The 20,426-nt window shown below is 37.1% G+C and overlaps 1 protein-coding gene and 1 non-coding gene across 9 annotated transcripts in view; one reads left to right on the top strand and one right to left on the bottom strand.

The window, feature by feature from the left end:
* Positions 1-20,426, bottom strand: part of HDAC9 (histone deacetylase 9) — a 911,712-nt gene that overhangs the window by 852,276 nt on the left and 39,010 nt on the right. The gene's annotated exons all lie outside the window — the stretch shown is intronic.
* MIR1302-6 (microRNA mir-1302-6) lies at positions 18,660-18,748 on the top strand. Its single transcript, NR_035654.1, has one exon. It is a non-coding gene; the product is annotated as a microRNA mir-1302-6 (primary transcript).

Below are 20,426 nucleotides of genomic sequence, written 5' to 3'. Positions count from 1 at the left end.
ATGACACCCTATGATCTGTGTAGGTACAATACCATCCCCCTGCAAAGATATTCATGACCATATCCCAAGAACCTTTGATTATATTACCTCATATGCCAAGGGGAATTAAGGTTGCAGGTAGAATTTAGGTTGCTAATAAAATGACCTAAAATCATAAGATTATCCTGGATTATTCAGAACGGCCCAACGCATTCACAAGGATTCTAAAAAGTGGAAGGGAGAGGCCAGATGTGGTGGCTCACACCTGTAATCCCAGCACTTTGGGAGGCCAATGTGGGAGGATCACCTGAGGTCAGGAGTTTGAGACCAGCCTGGCCAACATGGTGAAAACCCATCTCTACTAAAAATACAAAAAAATTAGCTGGGCGTGGTGGCGAGCGCCTGTAATCCCAGCTACTCAGGAGGCTGAGGTGGGGGAATCGCATGAGCCCGGGAGGCGGAGGTTGCAGTTCGCCAAGATCGCACCATTGCACTCCAGCCTGAGTGACAAAAGTGAGACTCCATCTCAAAAATAAATAAATAAATAAAGTAGAAGGGAGAGGCAGAATAGAGTTAGGCAGAAGTAGAGATGTGACTATGGAATAATAGTCGATGCAGCATTGCTGGTTCTTCAGTCCTGCTGAAGATGCAGGAGAGAAACCATGATCCAAGGAATGTGAGCACTCTCTAGAAGCCAAAAAAGGAAAGCAAATGGATTCTTCCCTACAGATTCCAGAAGAAACACAGCCCTGCGGATACCGTGAGTTTAGCCCAGTGTGAACCATGTCAGATTTCTCATCTATAGAACTCGAAGATAATACATTTCTGTTGTTTCAAGCCAGCACACTTAGGATAATTTGTTTCAGTAGCAATAGGAAACTAGTAAGTGACCCAACAATTCCACTCCTAGAGAAATTCCCCAATATCTTCTTGAGAAAAATCACAAAAATATTAACAGCAAGACAATGTGGAACAGAAATTCTGGAAACAGTCTAGATGTCCATCAACAGGAGAATGAATATGTGAAAACTGTAGCAGTTTATATATTAGAATAATACACAGCAATTAATACAACGGACCTAGAGCTATATATGTCAAAATGGATACACCTCAATACTTACAGTAAATTAAAGACATAATAAAATCAAAAATGATTTATATAATATACCACATATATAAAGTTCAAGAACATATGAAATAATATCGTAATATTTATGAATAAATATTTTATATTTAAAAGAATAGATAAATGGGAATGGTAAACACCACATTCAACTCAGGATAATGGCTAACTCTGGGCAGTGAGTGAAATTTTACAAAGAGCACTTCAACTATATTTTAAATGCCTTATTGCTTAAAAAAAAAAAAACGAGTCCTGAGGTAAGACAAAACATAAACATATAATGAGTAGATGAATATTTATTAAATTTATTATTCATATTTTTCTGAATTACTAAAATATTTCATAATAAAAAAATAAACAACATATGCTCCAATGATGTATTTTCCATGTGTCCACCAGCGAACAGGCAAACTGATTCTTCCCAAGTTCACAGAAAATGATCTCACCCAAGGAAGTATCCCTATTAACTTGCCAATTAAAAGACAAAAATACCTAAAAGCAAACATCAATTTTAATCCAATTTTTGTAACCTTCCAAATGTACACTAAAACAAGCAGTGTATTTTTATTTTTCCTTTTATTTTAAGCAATTTCATCTTAAGTCTGCAAAGTCAAGAAGTAATTCACACTGGGAGGGTTTCTTCTGCATGTCTCCAAAGAGGCACACCCAGGTATGAAGAGGTCTATTTGCAAGCGGGTATTTACAAAATGGACCATAATAAATATACTGTCACCTTTCAGACAAAAAAAAAGGGGGATGATTCATTTAGGAAAAAGAGTTTAAATAAGCTGTAAGTTGTTAAATAGACAAAATAACATTACATATCCTTGTCAACCCTCCACCAATGAGGCTTAATAAACCTATTTGCTAAAATACACAAATATTGAGGAAAAAATATAAATCCACTTTTTGTGGTTTAATATTTTTCCCTTGTTACTTATACTTCTATCAAACATGATGCAATTCCTATTTTTCTCTTTTTTAAGGGACAATGTCTGTCTAATGCCCCCAGGGCATTATGAGAAGATTTAAAAATGACTGTTCTGCTTCTTGGGAAAAATGTTAAAAATGAGGGGGTTTTCTGATTTGAATGCTTTTCCTCCTAAGCTGGAAAACTTAAACTTGTTCTCTAGGAAGCATTAATAACTTAAAATACTGGAACCAAATTGTTTTCACTAGAAGGAAAAAATAAATACAAGAAGAATCGAAAATAATGTGTAACTTAAATATATGACACAAATAAAAGTTAAAAGCATTGCTTCTACAGCCCATTGTTGCTGAACTAAAGCTTATTCAATGTCTTAAAAAGCCAAGGTCTCTTTCTTTTAAGCCTGCGAAAACTAATTTTAAGTAGTTTTGGGTGGTACATAACTTAATACCTGTGCTGCCAAAATGCCAACCACAACATAAAAGCATAAACATAGCAGCTCTGAAGAAAAACTTTTTCCTTTGTTGTTTTCCTGACCAAGCCAAGCCTGAGCCCAAATAAATTTATGTCTCAATCAACAACTGTGAGTATTGAAAATGAAGAGTCGCCATATCATACCTAAAATGGAAGGTAAACATATTATTCTAGATTCATTTATAGAATACTATTCAACGTACTAATGGACTATTAGGTAATAGATTAAAAACTATTACCTAAGAAACAGTGATGTAAGAAATAGCTCAGCCAGACATTAAGTTATAATCAAAGCTCTTATCCCTTTAATTGACGCCGTATTTATTCAGAGCACGACAGCATTCAGCATTCTGGAATTACTTGATAGGGTCCCTCTTCTTCAATAAGACATTTCCTTTTCTTGATCTCTTTTTCTTCTGTTTCCTTTTTTTCCCAACCAATCAGCATGAAGATTCTTTTGCTGGTGAATCAACAGTCTTACACATTTGCTATGTGCCCTTTTTCCAGAGAAATATCATCTCTTGTTCCATTGACCTCTTTTGTGGGGTCTTTCTGTTCTGCCTTAAATTTGCTCCTCTCGGGATACCTCTATTTCTCCTAGGTTGAGCTTCCTCAACATAACACAATAGAGATCTCTGAAACTATCTAGGCTACTTTGCTCTCCTTTAGAGGAACTTCCTCACTCACCTCAGACAGATCACCGGTATCTGAATACAACCCCTATCAAAGATTCAGCACATCCATTCTATTGATGAGAAAATCATAAACATTTAAGAGATGTTCCTTATATTAAGTTAAAATATACCCCTCTGTAACTTCTGTTTTTTGGTTTGCTCCAGTCAGTCTTCTGGAGTGTTCCAGAATCTCTTTGTTATAGTACTAATATATAGTCATTCAATTATTTGAATGCTATCATGTTTCTTTCCAATCTTAAATATCCTCTATTCATTCAAATAAGGTTTTAACCCTAAAACCATTAGCCCAACAGATATGCACAGCTTCCACTACCAAATGCTGTTAACTTAGTAATATGATTGACATATGTCTGGATAATATACTGGTAGGTACTACAGCACAGCCCTTACCAGCTCAGTCAACTTGAAACCATATAACTGCACCCAATGCCATTACATCACCCTGTATTTATTACTTCAAATTATCTCCATGAGATTATCTTCCTTATTCATTGCTTCTTATTGAGTGCTTGCCTACATCAGACTATACCAGACTACAAGCTCCATGAAAGCAAAGATTATGTCTGTCTAATTCACAGGAATCAGAGATCAGTGCTTGACATATGACATATAGTCCATATCAATTGTTGACTGTCCAAATAAAATCAGCCTAAAATATTGCTTCTCAGGGATGTCACCTGAATAAATCTTCAGGATCACTTACTGACCTAAAGCCTAAGTGTTGTCCATAAATTGTGGAAACACAAAGCAAGTGAAACTTAAGTCTTTGTGGCTAGGGAGTGTTCCCAGAGTCGGTGATGACAAGTTGACTTCTACAGGAGGAACAGAAAGATGTCATTCAAAATACATTTTTACAATAAACATACAGTACCACAAGGTCTTTCTACTTCATTTCTCAGACCTCGGGGAGTTTGCAACTTCAAGGTGGTTAGAAGAAAAGGTACAGGGAACAGAATGTGTGACTGTGCAAGCAAAAAAGAGGACGATCCAGAAACTGCTAGCACAGTGACTGAGATGATGGCTGGGGAGGAGACGGAAAGAGAAAAGGCAGAGAGTGAGGCTAAGGAAGAGATGGAAAGAGGAAACTTATCAGGGCAGATCACGAAAAGGAGAGCAGAGAGGCTTTCAGAGGCTTAAACAAGAGTACAACAACATAGGGTTAACTTTTAGGGAAAAAAAGATATGGTGGTCTCAGAATGGTGCATATAGCAGAGGAGGGTATGACTAGGGACAAGAAGACTGAGCAGAAACCTGCAGCAGAATTCCAAATAAGAGAGAAAGGGAGACTGAATTAGAATAATAGGAGTGGGGTTGAACCAGAGGGAATGGGCAGGGAAATCCACAGAGGTAGGACCCACAGGGCCAAAAGATGACAGGGTGAGTGAAAGGGGAAGTCCAAGATGACCCCAAAGGTTTCTGATTTGGTGGACCAGAAGAAAGTCCCAGTTACAGAAATCAGGAACAAAGAATTAGGAACAACAAGCAGTTCAGAAGCCTTCACTTTCCATGAACTGTGGGAAGAAAATACCTCAAAGTTTTAATGGATCCCTCTTAGAGCTGGTATTTAAGGTGACTTTATCTTATCCTTTTTTTATTTCCAAATTTTCTAAAATAAACATGTATTATTCATAATCAGAAAATGTTTTCATTTCCAGAATTTTTCAATAACACTGGTTTTATTATTTATTTCCTTCCCACTGAAGAGTCTGAAAGTCATTAAAATCAAAACCAGGTGTGACATGTAGATAGACGTGAGGGTATGAAGATTTTATGTTTTTTGCATAAATAGATCCAGCAATAGAGAAGACTGTGACACTACCAGGTGATCCATGTCGATTTAGGCTTTTTTTCTTCTTCTAATGAGATTATCTGCCACATGGCACAGGATTTTTGTATAATGCCTACAGTAAGAATACATCATGCACAGCCATACTGTGCACCAAATTAATAGGTAAAATAAAAAGAGACACTTTTTTTTTTTTTGAGATGGAGTCTCGCTCTGTCACCCAGGCTAGAGTGCAACGGTGTGATCGTGGCTCACTGCAACCTCCGCCTCCTGTCTCCTGAGTTCAAGCAATTCCCCTGCCTCAACCTCCTGAGTAGCTGGGATTACAGGTGCCCGCCACCACGCCTAGCTAATTTTTGTATTTTTAGTAGATACGGGGTTTCACCATGTTAGTCAGGCTGTTCTCAAACTTCTGACCTTGTGATCTGCCTGCCTTGGCCTCCCAAGAAACACTCACTCTATGAATTTATTACATTGCTTTTAATTTTTACTTGATCATAGCAGCAATTCATCTTATTTACATACTTAAAAACATGACATGGTGATGGCTTCTGCCATCACCCTGTCAATAAATAGAACTTCTTCTAAAACATACCATTTTCATAATCAGACTGACCAAAAGCATCATGCACATAGAACTTTTTTTAAAATGTCTTAATGTAGTCAGTTGTGTGGTAAGAATTAACGAGTTATATAACTTAATTTCCTGATTTCTTTGAAGAATGTTCTTCCAGGTTCTGAAAAGAATTACTATTAGCAATTGCTACAAAATGCAAATATGCCATTATAGAGATTTATTAATTCGACAATAGGCGTAGGTGCACAGGATAGACCAGTTTACAAAAGCAGGGGGGATCTTTGCCCTAGTGTCACATTTAGGTGATGAAGCAGCAGGGGATGGAGTTTTGGAAGCATCTCACCCAGGTTACTATAAATCAAAAGTGATTCAAAACTAGGGATCTAAGGATGGAACTGAAGGACATCCCCTGCCCTGGAGGGACTGAATATATCTCACAACTAAGTCCAGGGTTTCTGTGGATGCAGCTGTTATAACGGAAGGTTATAAGGAAGGAGGCTCCCTCAGCATCATATAATGGTGGCTGCTATCGGTTTACGCCACACACTTGGGAGCAGGGAGAGGAGGAGTCAGAAGCTGTGAACGTGAAGCTGAATAGTCTTGACCTGCCACATCCTCTAGGAGGATGGATGATGGAGCTGTTCATTTCAAGGGAAGTAAAAGTCTGCAGTCCTATGGGCCACCTGAAATCAAAGGCCTGGGCCCAAGGGCAAGCTGCAAAGTCATTAGAATGGCCTAAGATGAGCTGGTCCCAGAAAGGACAAAACTCTCTGACCAGTTGTCCCTCTGATTAAAGCAGAGAAACAACTACGGAATTAACAAAACTCTAATTCCCTTGCATGGTGAGGGAGGCACAACAAAGTTCCATGTGGTGACGTTCGCTTCATCCCAGTAACAACAGATGTCTCCATAAGACGTCATGGCACTGCACAAGAATCCAGTATATTTCATCTTCAAACTTGTATTTTTTCAATAGGGAGAAGAACCTCAGGGATAAGAATGAAAATTGCCACTGGGGGGACAGAAGGATGAGCAGAAGTGAGGGGCTCCCTGGGGGATCACTCTCCTCTTACTGATTGTTTTGGAAACACAACGTATTTTAAGGGTAGTTTCATTGGGCCAAATTAAGTTACTTATTTGGGCCAAATTAAGACATGTCTAATCCTTTCTATATCACCTAAAATATGCTTAGGGGAATGGGAAAATGCAGGAGACCCTTAGGGGTACAGGCTCTTTGTAGCCTTGCTCTATACTCTCTAGGAGACAGAAAAATAACTCATCTACACAGAGAGTGGTGAAGTGCTGGAATTCTTCAAATAGAACTTGTCACTCAATTAGGATTTAGGAAAAAAGTCCTGACACAATAAAGGACTAGGGTCAATTCGATAAATTAAGAACCCAAGGATTTATGTGGGGAAATTATGATTCAATGAACTGATAGGGTATTCTAGATCCAATCCAATATTTGCCTCCTTTATTGCAAACTCTGCTTACCCTAAAATATTTCAAATCTATAAAGCCACAGTCTTGGTCCTGCTCTAAGACATTATTTATTGAAATAAATAAATAAATGAAATGAATAAATAATTCAACAAATTTATTGACAGCAGGGCCAAGATTGTGGCTGTTTCAACTTAGTAATACGGAAATGATACAAGTCACTAAGAATAACAGACATGTGGAAATGAAAAGAGGTTAAAAAAAAGAGCTCCAGTCCCACCCGTGCTCCCACTATTCTGAAAGCCCCATGGACATTGCATCAGAAAAATACAAATGGACTCCAAGTGCCCCAGCAGTTTAAAATTTTATTTGAAAAACTAGGCTGTCAATAGCTATACAAGTACCCTGGCATCATGAAATTTTGCTCTATTCAGAGATGTTAGTCCTCACCTAGATTTAATATTGCTCTCTGAATACCAAAGTTTTAAAGTATTTACTATGCAAAATTTCCTGCTCAAGCAGCAGCTCAGGCAGCAGAGACCTGCCTATAGGCTCTGATGGGTTTTTAGACTCTCTGCACCTTGGATCAAAGGCAGGATTTCCAGATAATTTTAAACCTCTTGCCAGGATGCTCATGAAACGTTCAAGGTTTTAAAATTTATCACCAGATAAAGGGAAAAAATGTTTTTTAAAGTAGATAATTTTTCTGCAGTCCTGAAAGTGCTTTTTAAGGAACATAATCACCTCACTCAGATGTACTGAAACTAGCAAGGGAACAATACAGTTTACTTTTGAAAGGACTCTGCAAAACACTTATTACAGAACAATAGAAGCTGTGCTTCAGCAGGGCCCTCAGTTCAATTTTAAAGTCTAGTGTGGCTTGCTTGCTAATCAGGGCACACAACTTCTCACCAGCTGAAGATGCTTGTTTTCACAGAGGCCAGTTTATCCTAAATAAAAATGCTGCTCATTGAGAATTTTAGCTTTATGAAGGCATGGGAAGTCAAATTCTATTGTAGACACTCTCTTTAAAAAAAAAAAAAACTTTAAAGTTTGGCTCCCCATTTAAAATATGAGTGACCTCCAAATTAAATGCTGTGTCAAAGAAATTGCTTTGTTTTTAAGGTGATATTTTATTACTAAAGAACTTCAAATAAAAAACAGAATATATATATATATATTCAGTGTATATATGTATTCTATATATGTGTATGTTCAATGACATAGGCATGTAAGTTAAAATCCTTGATAATGGAAGGAAAAGGTTAATTTCATTCTTTCAAATACTGCATACCAACCAATAACTTATTTTAAAAATCTGTTATCATAATTAGATGGATATAGTAACTGCACAGCTAAAAAGAAAATATTCACTAATCAATAGCCTAAGCATAATGTATAACAATTTTTCCTACATAATACAAAGTATTGACAGTTTCCTAATTTTGCTTATTTAAAGTAAAATAATAAGAGATGGGATAAAATCTGGATCTAGTCTAAGAGTGACTTTTTTAAAGTTCGGTGGAAGACAGTATTTTTTTTCTTGTTTTTGTGGGCTCAAAGAGAAAACCCTGTAAAATAACTTTTATGCAGATGTTTCAATCTTTAAAAAATACAACAATATCCACAATGTCTTCTTTTGCCAGTTCTGTCTCCCATGGGATGGAGGCCATATCCCTGTTGCCAAGAATTCCCCAAGCAGTAGACTAATATGCTGTCACTGTTTTCCTATCAGAAGGTCCTTTCCCAGGTAGAAGGGCCCCAGGATGTTTGCAGATTTCATTTTGGGAAGATACAAATTTTATTTGAGTAATGAGTACCCTGGCTTTGGGGGAAAACACCTACATCTAGCCATGGCTTTCATCATGGACTGAGGTTGCTTATGGGCTTACACTTCTCCACAGTGTTGTATTCATTTCTTGTGGCTGCCATAACAAATGACCACAACCTTTGTGCCATAGAACAACAGAATGTATGCTCTTACAGTTCTGGAGGACAGAAGTCCCACATCAGTTTTCCTGGGCCAAAATCCAGGTGTTGGCGGGGCTGTTCTCCCCCAGAGGCTCTAGGAGATAATTCATTCCTTGAAGACTCTAACTTCTGGAGGTTGTCCAGTCTTTGCTTTCATGATCATATTGCCTTCTTCCCTTCTGTATGTATTAAATACCCCTCTGTCTCCCTCTTTATAAGATACGTGTGACTGCATTTAGGGCCCACCTGGACAATATAGAATAATCAGAGTAATCTCCCTGCCTTAACCATATTTGCAAAATCCTTTTTGGCCGTATGAGGTAACATTCACAGATGCCAAGGATTAGAAGGTGGATATTTTATGGGGTGCCATTATTCAGCCTACTAGAGGTGTCTCATACAGTCCAACATATTACAAAACAGTTCGTAAAACTTGCCACTTTACTTTTCCCTGACAGGGAAAAAAGGAATAGCAAACGTAGTGTGTATAGATTATAAGTAAAGCATCATAATTACTTGGTGCCACAGGATAAAATAAAGTGTCATAAGAAGTCCAGGGCCAGGCACAGTGGCTCACACCTGTAGTCCCAACACTTCGGGAGGCCAAGGCAGGAGGACTGCTTGAGCTCAGGAGTTCCAGACCAGCCTGGGCAACATGACAAAACCCCATCTCTACAAAAAATAACAAAAATTAGCCAGTCGTGGTGACACATGCCTGCAGTACCAGCTACTTGAAAGGCTGAGGCAGGAGGATAGCTTGAGCCCAGGAGGTCAAGGCTGCAGTGAGCCAAGATTGTGCCACTGCACTGCAGCCTGAGCAACAGAGCAAGAGCCTGTCTCAAAAAAAAAAAAAAAAAAAAAAGTCCAGATTATAATTATATGATGGTGATACCCAATAAAATTAAATATTTAATATTCTTAAGCATACTTTCCACTGTCTAGAATGAATTATTTAAAAGAAAATTTTAACACATCTGATTACCTGATTACCAAGTTTAGAAATGGAAGATTACTAGAACTGCTAGTAAGCATAAACATAGTCATAGCATTTATTTGTTGAGATTCTACCATGTCTGATGCTAGAATCATTATTCTAGAGTGCCAGGAAGGTATAATAAAGAGAATCCAGTACTCTGAACTGAGAGACTTGGCTTTGCATTCCATCCTCGCCCCTGACTAATTGAATGACTTCAGGAGAGCATTTTTTTCTCAATTTCTTACACTGTGATGTGAGCGATGTCCCTGGGCATTTCCCTGCCAACCTAGATTCTTAATGAAATAGACTTGAGCCCCTAATTTTTTGGCTGGTGCATGTCCAAAGGAGTTCCTAGAAAGGTTGCAGCCTGTCCCACTCTGCTTCTTGGGCTCTCTCCAGCACTGTATCCACTTGAGCCAAAACCCAAATAACTAAATGAGCATGTGTATGAGCACGTGCGCATGCATGTACACACACACACACACACACACACACACACACACACACACCCCTCTCTCTCTCTCCCTACAGCTTCCCACCATCTTGCTATTTGGCTCCATTTCATTCTTTCCCTCTCATCTCTATTCCACACTCCCTCCATCTCCTAAAACCAGGAGTTCTAAACCCTTCTTACACCATTTGCAATCTAGATCTCATTCTGATGTCTTGGCACCAGCAGAAGATGTCCTTGCAAGGAGAGAGTGAGAGGGAGGCACACAGGTATTAATAGATCAGGGCTCATGGTCTCCTTAGAACCCTTACAAAGAAATGTTTGCAAACAAACACAATTATCTTCCTAAGAGGATTCTGTATTTCTGTCAAAATAGTAAGACATTTCCTACCTCATTACATTTTAAATGGGGTGAATAGTATCCACTTGAAAAAGGTAGTTGTGAGAACTTAAGGAGAAAATAGATGTAAAATAATTTATCACAGTCTGTCACATATGATGAACTCATTATATCACTACCATTACTACTATTACTATCATGCTTCCAGGATTTAAATTAGATCTGTTTAGATACAAACCATATATAAGAAAATCTATAGTGAATATTCGTAAACTGACTACAAAAATCATTGAAGTCAGAATCATAGTTTGATTCAGTGCTATATTCTAAGGGATTGTCATGCATAAAAACAAATGCCAATGAATTCCACTTTGAAAACAATTTTGCATAGCTTTATTTTTAGTTCCTCAAAACTGGCCTGATTTTCTTTTTCCTGGATGAAAAGAATTCCCTCTGAAATCCCTAATGTAGCAAATAAAGAGAGAAGAATATTTCTGGTATCAGTCAAATATTATTTGGGTGAGGGTAAGAACGGGCATGGAGATGAGGGTGAGAACTAGAAACAGAAAGCTGATTTAGAATCACACCTAGTGTTTAAGAATGAGTAATAATGTTGTTCACTATGTTGATAACTTACAACTGATCCTCTTTTTTCCTTTTATGCAGTCCTTGTAACTAATTTCTGCCTTTAAAAATTCATATGAAGTTTCTACTGCTTCAAACAGAGTCATGCATGAGAATTTCTAAACTATGTATATTCAATCCATGAATTTTGATAATGACAGGTATAAGTACAGTTAATGGTGGAAATTAAGCACTAGCTCCATTGGTCTTGATCTATCAGAGTTATAGAGGAATTTATATGGTCACCCAATGGCTCATTTCTTTCCCTAGCAGTCCTTGAATAATACTTAATTAATATATACCATGACATTAATAAAAAATAATATGCTATCCAGCAGAATTAGGAATAAAGCAGGTATATACCTGGCATTACTCAGCCACAAGATAATTTAGTCTCTGAAATACCAAGGCTCTTGCTAAGGGGAGTTGAACTTTAAAGCAGTCCCACTGTATGAACGCTGAGAACACTACGGTGCCAAGGAGCCAGCACATTTACAGGAAACTTCTACAAGGTTATTCACACAATGGTTGTAATGGACCAATTCCAGGAGGGTGAACATTATAATCAAAGCTGAGTTTTACTGTGTTGACCTTGCCTAAGAAGTGGTGCTCAGACACATTAAAAAAAAAAAATAGATGGATGAAAGGCTAGAGATTGTGTGTGTGTGTGTGCACACGTGTGTATATTCACACACAGATATATAGATATAGATATTTTTAAAGAATAACTGCAAGCAAGCAAATAAGAAAGTAAAATGTAACGCCACGGAAATGTTGCATGCTTCCCATAGCAACTTCCAATAGTCAAATGGTGTTTCTCTGAGTAAGCGACACGAAAGCATTTACAGAAACATGTTGCTTTCCCATTTTTCTACAATAATCACTTTTTCCATTTTATGCTTTTGGTTATCTGTCTCAAGTGCCATTTTAAATGCAAAACAACCAACAAAACTCGAGCCCATTAAGTCATTTAAAAAGGTGTTCACGTACACAGTTTGCTAAGTGAAAACGTTCATATCTGCTGAATAACATGTGCATCCTATAATTGCAAAATTGAGCCCAGGGATAATAACCAGGAAAAACAGACATCACACACTGCTAAAAATAAGCTGATGCCAAAGCTACCAGACTTAGCTCCTAAGTCTCCCTAAAATGACAAGAAGTCACGCTGTTTTTAGTTTCAAGTCATGGATATTTGACAAGTCTTCTCACATGTCATCTAGAATATCACCACTGCTTAACTAAATGCTCAGTGGATTTTTTTTCTTAAGAGGATGATAAGAGGAATGAACAGCTCTAAATATATTATGAGATTCTGATATGTCCAAAGACTATAATTATTTTTTGTGATTAATCCTGTATTTTACTGATATGCCATGGGCAATTTTTGTGGAATTTGTTCTATTTTGAGCCAGAGTTCATATTTCTGTGTTTTTGTGTTTTTCCGATGTATTTTCCAATGCAATTTGTGACAGAAGCTAAGGATGGTGAGCTGAGGGTGGGGAGAAGTCTGAATCAAGATTTGCTTTCCTTGACAAACAGACCACTGCTATCAGCTGTTTCCATGGTGAGCAGTTTCTGCTACATTAAAGACCAGAGGACTCAGTTAGGACAGGGCCCAAAGTTCACAGCCAGTTGATTTAATTCTGAGAGTTATTTTAAAAGACTGTTAACCTTAGGGTGCTATACAAAAGTAAAATCAAATAAAAAATAAAGTCACTTTATTTAGGGAAGGGGGAGCAGGGCACATTGGGATTCTGATATAAAGAAACAATATCATTTGAAAAGGTCTTGCACCAATCACCTTACTAAAAACCAATCTAGGCCAAACTCTTTATTTTACTGATAATAAAACTAAGGCCTCACAGGTCCAAAGAACTCAGCCAAGGTCTTTTAATGATTATAGGCCATTTTCTGAATAAACTTACTTGAAGGAACATGCTGTCTTTTTTGAAAATTATTAATTTCTTCCACGTAATGCAGAAAGGAATGTTTTTGGATCCCACAAAAAGGAGGCTAAAAACTTCAATCAAAGCCAGGTGTGGTAGTATGTGACTGCGGTTTCAGCTACTCAGGAGGCTGAGGCAGGAAGATCACTTGAGCCCAGAAGTTGGAGGCTGCAATAAGCTGCGATCACCCGCTGCACTTTAACCTGGGCAACAGAGTGAGACAAAGGCCCTGTCTCTTAAAAACAAACAAACAAAAACAGAAAGAAAAAAAGACTTCAATCACAACTTTTGAATATATTCAGATATGACAAAATATTTTACCTATTATTCTTCATATTATTACAATCTTATGAGAGTTTCTAAACACCTTGAATGTAGTTCCATTTGACTTCTGTAGTTAGTAATTTGGAGATCATCACGGATTTTGGAAGCTACTAATTGTCTGAAGAAAAGAGAAATAACATCACTGGGACACACTGGCACAATGAAGGGAAGAAAAAGCCCTTAATTGCTGTGACTTGGGAGCAAAGGGAGGGAAGTAAATGAACACGCAATAGAGAATTTCAAAAAGAGGCATGTGAAGGTGTTAGAGAATGGAACACATTCAACTCTTATATCTCTAAGTCTGTAATTACCACCTGGCCCACAGAACAAGCAGTGATTCTCCATAATCTATCTGTTGCCATTAGCTAAAATAGCTCTTAAATACTTGACGCCAGCCTCTTCTTTGCCTAAAACATATTGGGGAAGAAGGTGTCTTAAATTGTGACTCCCACTTATCTATAATTCCAACCATAATTCTTAAATTTTGTATTGCTCAGAGTGCAGAGACCAAAGATGTGTGAACATGACTGCCTGACTAGATCTGCTCTCCATGAGGGAGTGTGGGTCTAAAACCCTTTGCTAGCACTGAGGCTCTCACCGCCTCACCTTCACCCTCCTCTCTTGTTTGTAACATCAGAGTTTCTGTCCTTTGCTTAAAAGAAAGGGAGTAGTGACAATGACCAAAGCTTTGGCTTAGGAAACACACTGACTCTTCCTTCTCTGCCTTCAAAAAATGCCCTCTACAATTTATTTCAGAAGATAGTTTAATAGTATGTATACACTTTACCCCCTACTGCATCCCACAAGTTGTCTAGCCAAAAACAAACGAAGATTATTAATACTTCTTAATTCCTTTTCTTTGGTAGTAAAGCAGCAACCTCCTAATTTCCCAAGAAACCAAGGAATTCTGATTAGTGCTACTAAACTAGTTCTTTAACCATAACATTTTGATTTTCAGCAGACTGCAGATATCTACTCAACAACCAAATTTTGCTATTAGTTTTCAATCAATCAATATTTTTTAAGTTCATACTAATAAATATTGGGCACTGAATTATCACTGTTCTATTTTCAAAGCAGAGAGCTCACCTTTTGAGAAATCACTGGAAGAGATTTGGGTACGTATGTGTTCTTTACACATACCATCTAAAATGTCAAAATGTATGCTGTCCAAGTTCTCCTTTTATTTAGAGGTGGATGGAAGCTTTGTGCAATTTGTTTATTATAGTACAAAATCTCATTTGGATTCCTAATTCTTTTAGGTGAAAGAGCACAAATTTGAGTAACAGAAAAATGACCAACTGGTGATTCGTAAAGATTTCTAAACACTGGATAATAAGAAACTAGAAAGACAACTTTTCATTAATATAAATTTTATGACTTCATTTAGCAATATGGAAACTCTTCGAAGTTTGGACATTGCTAATGGTGTAGGGAAACAAAAAGAGAAATAACTTCACTGGAACGAGGTAGCACACTGAAGGCAAAAAAAAAGTCCATAATTGCGGTAACTTGGGAGCAAAGATGAAAAGCAGATGGACATGCAACAGAAAATTGTTAAAAGAGGCACGACACAAAAGATCACAAATTATATAATTCCATGTATATGAAATATCCAAAATAGATAAATGGGGGAAAAGTACATTAGTGGTTTCCTAGGGCATCGGGAATGGAGGGATTTAGGGGTGACAGCTAAAGAGAATAGCGATGAAGTTGTTCTAAAATTGATTGTAGTGATGGGTGCACAACTCTGTGAATGTACTAACGACCACTGAATTGCATGCTTTAAATGGTTGAACTGTATGATATGTAAATTATATCTCAATAAAGCTGTTACCAAGAAAGGAGGCATATGAGGATGTTGAAAAATGAAACACCAAAAAAAGCAACTACAACGGAGTAATTTAGTAAGGGAATAAAACATTTGGGGAATTGGGCACTATGAACAGCATCACCGTCCCTCATGCCACTATTCCTCATGCTTACCTTTCAATTCTTTGAGTCCTCATGGCTCTTTCCTACCTCAGGGCCTTTATACAGGTGGAGCATTATATAGGTTGAGCATTGATCTGAAAATCTCAAATCCAAAATGCTCCAAAATCTGAAACGTTTTGAGCACCGACATGATGCTCAAAGGAGATGCTCGTTGGAGCATTCTGGGTTGTGGATTCTGGATTTCAAATTAGGGCTGCTCAACTGGTATATATTCTGAAAATATTCAAAGGATTTTGGTTCCAAGAATTTTGGATAAGGGCTACTCCATCTGTATGTACCATGTAACATGTCTGATCCACTCTTCATCCGTTGTGTTGTTTTGGTTTGGTTTGGTTTTGTCTAGCCAAGAACTAATCATCCTCAAGAGTAGATCTCTCTTAGCTTAAATGCCACTTCCTCAAAGAATTTAAATATATCCATTCTAGAGTGGGTGACACTGTTATTCTCATTCACTTGAAACCGGATGCTCTCCTTAACACTTATATCACTTTGCCATTACATATTCATTTGTGTTTACCTATTTTATTGCCTTCTCCTCCATTGACTATAAGCTTCATGATGTCAGAGTTTACATCTGTTTTGTGCCTAGCACAATTCAGAGGACAGTTAATGGGGAAAGTAACTATTGGTTGGATAGATGAATGGATTAAGAATGAATGAGTGAGTACCACAACCAGTGTCTTACAAGACTGCACAAGCTACAGATAACTGAATATGCAAAAAGACAGTAAAGTATTTAATCAACTATAATAACAAAGTTAAATATTCTGCTTTCCTCAGGTTTTAATATTGTATTAAAAACTGGACAGAATCATAAGTAAAATAAAAATTAGTTAAATTTATGTGTACATGCCTTCAGACACATTAGTACACATAAGACCCTACTAAATGCTGACTCATTTTATAGGTTCTATAGGCTTATTAATTAAAACCTAAAAGGTGAATAAAACAAAGTCCTTCTCTCAATGAATTTAGAGTCTAGCATGAGAGAAAGACACATTATAACAACTCTGGAATTACAGAGAGAAGAAAGAAAACAAACCTACCTAGGCACATGAAAAAATAATTTCCATGGTATATCAGTTTAAAAACTGTTTTTCAATAGAATTTCAGTGTTAACGAAATCCTAAGAGTTCAATGAGGATTATACTCACATTTTAGATATAATGAAATGTATTCAGTGACTTCTTCAATAGCCATACAAATAGTAGGTAAGAGGAAGACACGGGAGTCAAATCCCAGTCTCCTTGCTTCAATCACAGCATTGTTCTCTCTAACATAGTTGAAAGGATTAGGGGCTTATGTTATGTTCTCTCTCTTGCAAAAAAGCACATGAGGAGAAATGCGCTCTGGAAATCCAGATAAGGCAATGTAACTATATCACTTCTGGAAAGCTAGCTCCTAAAAGTCCTGTTCTCAGCCTGTTAGAGTGGCAAGAAAGGAAGAAAAGGAAAAAAATGAGCAATGAGAGAGGGAGGGAGAAAAAAAGAGAGACAGGAAGAGAGGGAAGGAAGACAAGGAAAAGGAAAGAGAATCAGGATTCAGCTGTACTAATCATAAGGAATAAAGAGACATGGCACAAAGACCCATTAAGAAGCTATCTTCCCTAACCCGTACCATTTAGGTAAAACATGCCATTCAATTTTTTGAATACATCTGTTTTGTCTGTAGTCAAATCTAAGTGCGTGGCTGACTGCAGAGACCTTGGGGAACAGCCTTTCCAGATCCCCTGCTTCTATTCCAAGGGATCTGCACATAGTTCAGATGCTTTTTGTAATCACTCAGCTACCCTAAGGTGTCCTGAGAAGCAGTTCTGAGAAAGGTTCATGTGGCTTGAGGCTTCCCAACTCTGTTGAAGCCAGTAACAAACTAATAAAGACCTCAGCTATCATTCAATCCCACCCCTGCTTGATTTTACAGACAACAAAGCCAAGATTCAGAGAGATGAAAGGAGCCACATTCATCCATAACATGCTGTTAGCTGACCCAACACTATCATTCTTATTGCAGCCACATTATGGCTAACAGCACACGCTTCCTGCTTAGTGGTCTGAAAAGAGTTTGAGGCCCCAGTTAAAGTCCTTAAGGTAACTAGATAATAAAACAATCCTACTGATTTACCCAGTGGTTTCCAAGCCAGTCTCTGAGATTTTTTGGTAAAGATACAAGTTTCCTAGAGTTTGGGCAGAGAACATAAGGTGCTGGCTTGGATTAGCTTCACTGAGAAGCGTCTGGTCTGCTACTATGTTGGTATATAGCTAAATGGTTGGATACTGAGAACCGTAACTTTTCCCTCTGTATTCTTGTTACTCAAGAAATAAAAATTGTATTATAAAAGTGTTACCTTTTACTAAGTGAAAATATAGTTTAAGAATTGTTAGAGACCTCAATCATCTACTAATTCTTTGAAAAGTATTTTATAAAGTTTTTTTAATGCACCAAAATTGTCTTCAAAATTTGTTTAGTATACAAGAAACAAAAGCAAAAAAAATCTGAATAATAATAATCAAATTTTAGATAAAATTAAAAATATAAAGTCATCAACAGGTTCTGTGGGGAAAATACCCTATCAGAATAACTAAAAGAATGGTCTCAAACTCTTCTTTTTCTTTGCACAGGGTCTAAAAATTTTGGCCTCTAGAGTTACCCTGCATTAAAGCATGGCTGTGTTAAGTAAATACATAACTTGAAAAATATGATCACTGAAGACATTAGCTCTGACAAACAGGCTAATCCTATTCCTTTTTTAAAATAGTCACTAGACACTTTGAAAACCAGAGAGAATAAGGTCCCCAGTTAATGTTTAAGTTTACCTGAGCAGGTAAACTTCAAACTAAAGAAGCAAACAATGGGGTTAATAAGCCAAAGCCAGAAGTACAGAGGGAGCAGGGAAGCAGATAAAGGGGGTTCCTGGACAGACTTAATGCCTAGAGAAGGAGAGAGAAGGAAGGGACACTACTAAGGTTTCCAAATTTCACAAGTAATAATAAAACATGACACCCACTTAAATATAAATTTCAGATAAGCAACAAATAATTTGGTAATATATGTATGGCCCACACAATATTTAGGACAACAATATTTGGGACATACTTATGCTAAAAAAGTATTTGTTGATAATATAAAATTCAAATATTACTAGGTGTCCTATATTTTTTTCTGACAATCTAGACACTGGTGAAGAGAAGCACAAACTCACAAGTCACACTAATATTGATTCATATCCCAGCTCTATCAGTGATCTTATGCAAGTTCTTTAAATTCTCTGAGAGTCACTTGGAACCTAACAGCATTGCTGCAAAACCAAAATTAGATAATATTAAAATGCCCAGGCATCAATAACTATTCATTTATCTTCTTTCGTTCACGTACTTCACAGTTTTGTCTGGAGCTAACTTGGATTAGAAAGATATTTTTTCATGCAGATTACTAATTTTAATCCCAACTGCTCTTCCTTGAATGCGGACAATATATAGGGTGCTTAAAATCTTAGCTTATAATCAAACTACTACTATCTTTAATACAAACAGAAATACAGTTTGATTTGGGGAAAATGTTTAGAGCAAATTGACAGCCAGCACTAGTAAACCCCTCACTCTCAGAAATTGGTAGTTTCCACAGAATGATTGGACTTTCTGTGGCCAATAAACTAAATTGAAAAATCTCCAGCCAACTGTAATAAACACAGAATTGAAGCTAATAAAACACCACAGGGCATTTCAAGGTAACACAGCAGGAGAGAGCTCACCAATATAGATGTGTTTACAGATGGTGACTAAAGATATAATAATTAATCTGCTTTTGAACTAATGAACAAATCACATGCTTCCTTCAAATACAAAGCACAAAGCTCTTAGCTGCTAATTAAGTTCAGGAGTGGAATAAACACTTGATTTGCAGGAAAGGATAAGGCTCATAAACAGTAATATACAGCTATCCAAGTCTTGCCTGTCTCAGAAAAAACACGTGCTCTATTCAGAATGTAAAACCTGACCCAACGCTATCATTCACCTGGGGTTTTCAAGTCTTAACAAGATCCAAGATAATTTTTTATTAGATGTAATGTACTTCCTCAAGGATCTTTTACAAAGTAATTATTCTAAATTGGCTATAAGAATGCTAAATGTAGTATTTTAAAATAATAACAATACATAAAGCTTGTACAAGTTCAACCACAGGACACAAGCGAATCAATACCAGAAATCCAATAAATCAGTTATTCTCTATCCCCTTTGTAAGTGTTTAGAGTAGTTGACTATATAAATAGGAAAGAATTTCTCATACAAAATTTAATGGAACCAGATTTCTTCTCCTAGATGAAAGAAGGAAGAAGGAAAACATACAGGTAGATAGACCAACAAATAAACAAATGATAGCCAGATAGACTCAGGGTTGACAAACTACAGCCTGCAGGCCTGTTTCGGCACCACTTACAAAGTAAGAGTGTTTTCACATTTTTAAATAGTTTTTTAAAAACTCAACAGAAAAATATTTTATGACACATGAAAATTATATGAAACTGAAGGAAACACAAGGAAGTTGTCCATAGCTAAAGTGTTAATGGAACACGGCCAACTTGCTTAGCTATTGTGCATGGCTGCTTTTCTGCTACAAGGGCAGAGTAGTTGTAACACAGACCATATGGCCCACAAAGCCTAAAATATTTACTATCTTGCCGATAGTAAATATGAATGGTATGCCGACCCCTGAGATAGATAAGTAGATAGATAACACAGACTGTAATCCCTGTCTACATGTCCCAAAAGGTTTCCAAAGTGTTGTTATTAAAATCAC

Source organism: Pan troglodytes, chromosome 6 (assembly GCF_028858775.2).
Source record: "Pan troglodytes isolate AG18354 chromosome 6, NHGRI_mPanTro3-v2.0_pri, whole genome shotgun sequence".
Lineage (NCBI taxonomy): Eukaryota > Metazoa > Chordata > Mammalia > Primates > Hominidae > Pan > Pan troglodytes.
This window is presented reverse-complemented; position numbering and strand designations above follow the sequence as displayed.